Raw genomic sequence first — 6,158 nt, forward strand, 5'->3', positions numbered from 1 at the left:
AAGCTGTAGAGAATGGCTACTGCAACTAGTGCAAAGCTATACAGAGCTTATGTGATCATGTATCGTCCGTCGTGCGGCGTCATACATCGTCGTACATCCTTATACATTAGCAAGGTGCTATGTTTCAAAATGGAAAGAGGTACAGGACTCATTTCAGGCCTGTAGGGATCTTTAACAGGCCTCTACCTCTGAGACATAAAATTAGGTCACTGTGATCTTCCTAGCATGAAAGCTGTAGAGAGTAGTTCATTAAAAATATTCATGAAACATTTCTGCATATCTAGGAAGTTTGCCAACCAGGTATTTACAATGTTTTCAGTTAAAAAATATGGTGTTATGGCCATAAAAACAAAATTGATTTCTTGTAATTAATAAAAAAGCATTTCTTTCCGTTCAAACACTGTTGTTATTTTAGAGTGTAAATATGTTAGAGTGCATGAGTAGCATCTTTCCTTTGCCCTATGCTCGCAAACAGCTATATTGCATAGCTATACTGATATTCACAATGAGCTAGACAATATTTAGTCACTTTCCCTAGATTAACGCTTTTTCTAAGAGTGTAAGCACACTGAAGTACATTCGAAGCATCCCTACTTAGCCTCAATACATTTTTCATAACCTTCAAGTTTATATTATGAACTTAAAAAGACATTTGGATAAGAGTTTGTCATGAATTATATGCTGTAGAAGGCTGAAAATGGTTATTCTCTTAAACCCAAGATTTTAGAGTGTAGACGTTTATGGATTCAATGTCTCCCGATCTTATATACTTCAGGACACTATAAAGTACTTCTGATAAAGTTTTGGCGCTTTTGTATAAAAGTGCATGATTCCCCTAAAATTTGTCCCTTAGCCGCCGGACTAACACAGGGAGATCATTTCACAGAACAAGGGCACAATAAGAGAAAGCTCTGTGACCCGCAGACTTTTATTCACCCTTGGGACACAAAGTAGCCTTGCACCCCAAGAACGCAAAGCCCGGGCTGGTACGTAGGTTTTAATTAGGTCAGCTAGGTAGAGAGGTGTCAGTCTGTGAACAAATTTATAGGCTAGTAGCAGAACCTTAAAATCTGATCTCACAGGAACAGGAAGTCAGTGAAGAGATGCCAAAATGGGTGTAACATGGACAAACTTTCTGCTTCATGTCAAAAGTCTGGCAGCAGCATTTTGAAACAGTTGGAGACCCCTAATGCTGGACTGCGGTAAACCAGAAAATAGAACATTGCAGTAGTCCAATCAAGAAGAGACAAATGCATGAATCAGGGTCTCATCATCAGCCCTAGACAAGATGGGACGAATCTTCACTATATTTCGCAGGTGGAAGACAGCAGTCCTCGTAATGTCTCTAATTTGTAGGTCAAAGAACAACGTAGGATCAGAAATTACCCCAAGGTTCCTCACTTTGTCAGTGTGATATATGACACACGAGCCTAGGCTAAACGTTAGCTGGTCAAATTCATGCCGATGTCTCACTGGACCAAGAACCATCATTTCAGTCTTATCAGAGTTTAAAAATAGGAAGTTGCTAGATATCCAGCTTTTCACTGATGCCAAGGTAATCTTCTAAGGATCTTATCGGCATGTACAACTGAGTATCATCAGCATAGCAGTGAAAGGTAATCCCAAAACACAGCAATATGTGCCCAAGGGGTGCTATATAAAGGGAGAAAGCAGGGGGCCTAAGATGGACCCCTGTGGAACCCCCAAATTTCATGTAGTGTTATTGTACAAAACACAGTGAGAACGACTGCTCAGGTATGATGTCAACCATGCAAGGGCACTCCCAGTAATCTCAAAATAATTCTCCAGCCTATCAAGTAGAATATGATGATCCACGATATCAAACACAGCACTGAGATCTAACAACACCAGAACTGTAGTGTCCGAATCCATTGCAAGCAGAAGGTCATTCACCACTTTAGTGAGAGCTGTCTCTGTGGAATGATATTTTCAAAAAGCAGACTGCAGTGGCTCAAAAAGAAGAAGCACTTTCTATGAACTGTGGACAGTTGGATGACTGGATGCACTAAAAAAATGACACTGATGGATGTTTTGGATCTTTTGGAACTTATCAAATATTGTAATATTAGTTTAAGCATATTACTGAATTCAAGTTAACATACTTTTCAGTCATTTCAGATGTTACAATTTCAGATTGACTACGCTAGACTTGAAGTGAATTGTTGAGCAAATATTAAACAGCGTTCAATTAAAGGTGAAAACTCAGCTTTTACACAATAATACTGCTGGCAACATCTTTTGTGCTGCTCCACCTTGATAAGCTGAAAACATTCTATCAGGGCATTAAAACACTGAAAGGAAGTAAAGCTTTCCTTTATAAATGGCATCCTTGATGGTGAAAGTCATCCTGAGTGATTTGTATTATAATACCTACACCTTACCTACAACCCCAAAGGTTGGGCCCGTCTGATTTTTTCTGGGCCCACCCATTTTGTGATTTCTGCCTACGCCCCTGGTGGGCATGCGAGAGTTTTTTCATGCCTGTCGGTGATGTCATTCACCTGTGAGCATGCCTTGTGGAAGGAGTGGTCCCCCTCGTCAGAATTCCTTTGTCTGAGAAGTTGCTGAGAGACTGGCGCTGTGCTTGATCAAACTTTTTTCAAAAACTGTGAGGCACATCCAGGGGCGTAGGCAGAAATCATAAAATGGGTGGGCCCAGAAAAAATCAGACGGGCCCAACCTTTGGGGTTGTAGGTAAGGTGTAGGTATTATAATACACCGTTTGAAAAAGTATGCCTCGTTTGGACATCGCAAGCAACGTTATCACTTAACCTACAGCACTGGCAAAGTGAGCACACAGACACGACATGTCAGACACAAGTACTCTTCATGGATAATGCAAGCTGCAGTGCAGCGCCACACACATTCAGTGCAAGTCTGGTGGCCTACTTGGCTCGGCCTAAACCCAAAACGTCAATAGATATTTAAATAAGGCATTGTTTTAAAAATGAATTCCAAGTTTAATGATGAACACATCTCAGCCAACTGCACAGATGCTGTGTGCACAGTTACACAGACGCAAAGTGTCAGACACAAGCACTCCATGGACAATGCAAGCAGCAACGCAACGCTTAGTCACGTAAAGTCCTTTAAAATAAAAATTCAAAATATATCCGCAACATGAAAACAGGTTGGCTCGGCGGCCAAATTAAAAACCATCAGAACGGACACCAACATGATTCGTGGCAGTTGCAATATAATATTAACAATTAGGCCTATTTAGAAGAAAAAAGTAATTAATGGTCTCACACTTACATTTGATGAATGCTTTTAATTCTACAGCAGGAGATGACAGGGTTTTTTGTTGAACTCTCTTATCACATCATCATAGTCCAACGGTCAGTTCTCTTTCAAGGGAAAGCACGGAGAGTGCATTCAGTCTGTCAGTCAACATGGATATTCTGGTGGACGTTTTTATCCATTTAACAGTAGAAAACAGCCGTTCGACAGTGCATGTTATTGGCACTGTGATGAGGGCCCACAGAAGACTATTTATTTGAGAAAAAATGTGCTCCCTCGTTTATCGCTGGAGTTACGTTCCAAAAATAACCCGCGATAAACGAAATCCGCAAAGTAGTCAGCGCTATTCTTTGCAATTATTCTAGATGTTTTAAGGCTGTAAAACACCTCACTACACACTTTTCTCAAACAGGCATTAACATTTTCTCACTTTTCTCTCCCGTGTACACTCTCTTTTTTTTCTGTGCAAGAAGATTATAAACAGACACACGCAGAACAATGCGCATGCTCTCCCTTCGCTCACTGCCTCCGGAGGCACGGATGCAGGACCCACAAAGAATCCAAGTCCTCACTCGGTGGTCACGGAGCTCTGCGGCTGCGGTCAACATCTGCATCAAAACAGCGAGCGTAGTCTCTGGACCTGTTGCCAGATTTGACGCAATTCCGCACAGCAGACAGGAGGAGGTGGCCCGCTGTTGCATTTACTGAGCCCGCAGAAAGCACATCGGAGGCAGTGAGAGCAATCGCGGTGATGCCGACCGGTGCCGCGAACAGCCCGCCTGATAAGGACGCAGAACACAATGCGCCGTTTAAAAAAAAAAGCATGCAAAATTGCACTAAAAAAATCTGTGAAACTGCGAGGCCGCAAAAGGTGAACTGCGTTATAGCGAGGGATCACTGTACTCTGAAAATGAATGAATAAAAATCACAGAAGCTGAACCAGATTTTTTTGACAAAATGTATTAATTGTCGCTCAGTGCTAATGCAATACCATATCATAGGAATACAATGAAGCAACAACAGGTGATTGTCGAGTGTCGACTCAGCCTTCTTATTGGATGGGGCGGGCCTGGCTGAGAAGTAGGCGGGCCCAGGCCCATCCAGGCCCACCCTTGGCTACTCGTAAGGGCACATCCGAGTGGACACCATTCGAGAAATTCAGCTGGTTTTCGGTGAAAATTGTAACGGCTGATGAGAGATTCTGGATTGTTTCTATCGCTGTAAGGACTTTCCACGGAGCGGGACATCGCGCAGCGCTCCGAGGCGAAGTCGTCATCCTGTTTCAAGCTGAAAACTTCCAAATTTAAGCCTCTGTTGACCCAGGACGTCATGAGAGAACAGAGAACTTTCAGAAGAGGTCGGAATCAGCAGTTTATCCGGACATTCCACTGTTAAAGGAGATTTTTTTAATGAAAGACGTGCGGACGGATTGGCGCGCCCGCCACAGGAAAAACACCTCCGTTGGAAGCCTTAAGGACAAGTTGGAACATGCCCTGCTGTTAAACAATTTCTCAGATACTCACTCAACTGAAAGCCACCAAAAGCCGCCTGGATTTTACAAATGGTTATCAACACGGAGGTGTTTTTCCTGTGGAGGGTGCGCCGCGCTGGCTGCAAGCCGACGCGCCAATCCGTCCGCATGTCTTTCATTAAAAAAACTCTCCTTTAACAGTGGAATGTCCGGATAAACTGCTGATTCCGACCTCTTCTGAAATTTCTCTGTTCTCTCACGACGTCCTGGGTCAACAGAGGCTTAAATTTGGAAGCTTTCAGCTCGAAACAGGATGACGACGTCGCCTCGGAGCGCTGCGCGACGTCCCGTTCCGTGGGAAGTCCTTACAGCGATAGAAACAATTCAAAATCTCTCATCAGCCGTTAAAATTTACACCAAAAACCAGCTGAATTTCTCTAATGGTGTCCACTCGGATGTGCCTCACAGTTTTTGAAAAAATTTTGATCAAGCACAGCGCCAGTCTCTCAGCAACTTCTCAGACAATGAAAATCCGACGAGGGGGCTGGACCACTCCTTCCACAAGGCGTGCTCACAGGCAAATGACGTCACCGACAGGCGTGAAAAAACTCTCGCATGCCCACGAGGGTTCAAGCTTGGCTGATGTAATCACACGTGATTCAAATCCATATAGTTTTTTAAAAAATAAAACTGTCGGTTTCTTTTCTAATAGACCTCGTATGTTGGTATACTTTTGTAGTTCCATTTAACTTATATCACTTATTTTACTCCTTCTCTGGGCCCCCTTATCTCTGCTTATCATTCACTCCTCTCTCACCACTCAAAACAGCTGCAATAACTCCAATATTTTAAAAAGTGTGGTGCTGATCCTGTCAACTTCAATAACTTCCATCCTATGTCTAATTTGCCTTTCATCTCCAAAATTCTTCAAAAACAGTAGCTATCCAACTTCACTCCCATTTATCCCGCAATAACTTGAATGAACAGTTCCAGTTTGTTCTCCATCCCCCTCATAACACAGAAACTGCACTCATAAAAATCCTTAGTGACCACCTGATGGCAGCTGATTCTGGTTTACTCACTATTCTCACCCTCCTTGACCTGAGTGCAGCTTTTGATGCAATTTCTCACATCACCCTCCTCAATAAATTATCCTCCACTGGCATTACACACACTTCATTAAACTGGTTTAAATTAAGGTTGAGTTGACTAGTCGGGTACCATTAGTCATCGACAAGTCAACTAGTTGGCAACTAAATTTGACATTGAATGAATAAAGCCAAATTTGAATCTTCATGGTGAAACTCAAATGTGACATCTATTTCAACAAATGTAAGCACAAAATCACAAATACAAAAACAAAACAAAAAACAGAATTAGCATGAAGACAATACCTGCATTCATTTACTAGGCATAGATGACGTGT

The 6,158-nt window shown here is 42.4% G+C and overlaps 1 protein-coding gene across 2 annotated transcripts in view; it reads right to left on the minus strand.

Annotated features, from left to right (window-relative positions):
- The window catches only part of nr1h5 (nuclear receptor subfamily 1, group H, member 5), a 133,776-nt gene that overhangs the window by 28,624 nt on the left and 98,994 nt on the right, over nucleotides 1–6,158 (minus strand). The window lies entirely within an intron of this gene.

Source organism: Thalassophryne amazonica, chromosome 6, assembly GCF_902500255.1.
Source record: "Thalassophryne amazonica chromosome 6, fThaAma1.1, whole genome shotgun sequence".
NCBI lineage: Eukaryota > Metazoa > Chordata > Actinopteri > Batrachoidiformes > Batrachoididae > Thalassophryne > Thalassophryne amazonica.